Source organism: Schistocerca serialis, chromosome 3, assembly GCF_023864345.2.
Source record: "Schistocerca serialis cubense isolate TAMUIC-IGC-003099 chromosome 3, iqSchSeri2.2, whole genome shotgun sequence".
Lineage (NCBI taxonomy): Eukaryota > Metazoa > Arthropoda > Insecta > Orthoptera > Acrididae > Schistocerca > Schistocerca serialis.
In genome coordinates this window covers 702,443,347-702,445,160 of record NC_064640.1, presented here as the reverse complement: position 1 = coordinate 702,445,160, position 1,814 = coordinate 702,443,347, and the positions used below count along the sequence as shown (strand labels likewise).

The 1,814-nt window shown below is 45.2% G+C and overlaps 1 pseudogene; it reads left to right on the top strand.

Moving 5' to 3' along the window:
• Positions 1-1,041: 1,041 nt before the first annotated feature.
• On the top strand, positions 1,042-1,159 carry LOC126472075 (5S ribosomal RNA; annotated as a pseudogene).
• Positions 1,160-1,814: the final 655 nt, after the last annotated feature.

Here is a 1,814-nt window from a genome sequence, read left to right as displayed (position 1 = left end):
ACAGATTAATTTCGGTCTGACAGCTTTCGTGACGAGCTTCGAGCTGAATTAGACGAGCGACATAAAATTATATAGATTTTCTGACGTCCTGCTTTCTACTTAAGGAATGTAGTCCTATTTATTAGAAGCATAACTGCATCACTAACACAAAAGTATAGGCTTATATCATAATTTACTATGTCAAGATCTTTCTATTTATATGAAGATGGTATCTGTTCTTTCGGACATGTCCGAAAGAACAGATAGCATTTCCATCTTTTTCTTCTGTGCGGATGCAGAAACAGTGCACGAACTCTTACGGGAATCGGCAAAAAAGCCGCGAGTAATGAGTATAATGGGCAAGGGCATTATGAATATAGTGCGCGACAGTAAGTTGGGAATGTGGGTCTACGGGAGGCGTGTCAGAAAAAGTCCCTGCAGTCGCACTATCCTCTGTGTGCTCGGTGGCTCAGATGGATAGAGCGTCCTCCATGTAAGCAGGGGCTCCCGGATTCGAGTCCCGGTCGGGGCACACATTTCCAACTCTCCCCATTGACTTATATCAACGCCTGTATGCAGCTAGGGATATTCATTTCATTGTAATTTCAAGATCTTTCAATAATTATAAGAGATAGTCAAATGAAGATGAGACAAATGGAACGAAGTGAGAAAACTGCTAATTATTTAAAAAGTAATCTCCGCCACTGTTAATGCATTTACCACACAGTAAGACAAGTCGGTCAGTGCTTTCATGGTAATATGTTAGCGGTTGCTTACAGAACCGTGACTACCCAGGCGTGCACTTCCTCGTCCGAAGCAAATCGACGGCCACAAATGTCGTTGTTCAGGGCTTCAAAAATATGTAAATCGCATGGTGGAGGTCAGTACTTTATGGAGGATTTGTGAGGGCTACCCATGGAAACTTCTACAGCATAGACGAAACAACATTGGTAATATGTGTGCGGGCCTTATCCTGAAAGAGAATGATTCCATCCGTCAACAATCTTGGTGCGCTTCAAGTTGTGCAAAGTTTCCAAATGTACACACGTATACAGCTGTAAGGGCAACGGCCTTGTCACAGTGGATACACCGGTTCCCGTCAGATCACCGAAGTTAAGCGCTGTCGGGCGTGGCCGGCACTTGGATGGGTGACCATCCGGGCCACCATGCGCTGTTGCCATTTATCGGGGTGCTCTCAGCCTCGTTATGTAACGTCCGGGAGAGCGATGTGCTGACCACACGCCCCTCCTATCCGCATCCTCATCTGAGGATGACACGGCTGTCGGATGGTCCCGATGGGCCACTTGTGGCCTGAAGACGGAGTGCTTTATACAGCTGTAACCAGCCTACAACCCCCTCCCCCCTTTCGTCAGTTTATAAATCCCATTACAAACCACAAGTAACAGGTCCTCATCATTTTCGAGCCTATTTACATTACCTGCATGTTAAAGGACAGTTAACCAATCAAATATACGATGTTATCTGACAGAAAAAGTGGAGTATCCAGAAGCCATGATCGGATGTCAATGTAACTTCTTATGCGTACATACCATCGGCAGATACGTAAATGATTGGAGTTACAATTCTCTGTGAAAGGAAGAACGGTCACCAGAACGCACTACCTTTGTTCGTGTTTAGTGTTGTTATCAGGCGTAGTGGAATATATAACGGGCTTGAATGGCGTCAGATTTTTAAGTGATCATTGAACGGACATGGGGTGCCACAGTGTTGTGAAACAGTGTTATCAACACCTAACAGATTTCAAAGGTGCCTCACTATGGGCCTCCTTTTGTCCAGCTGGTCGAATCAGGCAGTACCCAGATTTGTGGTGCTTT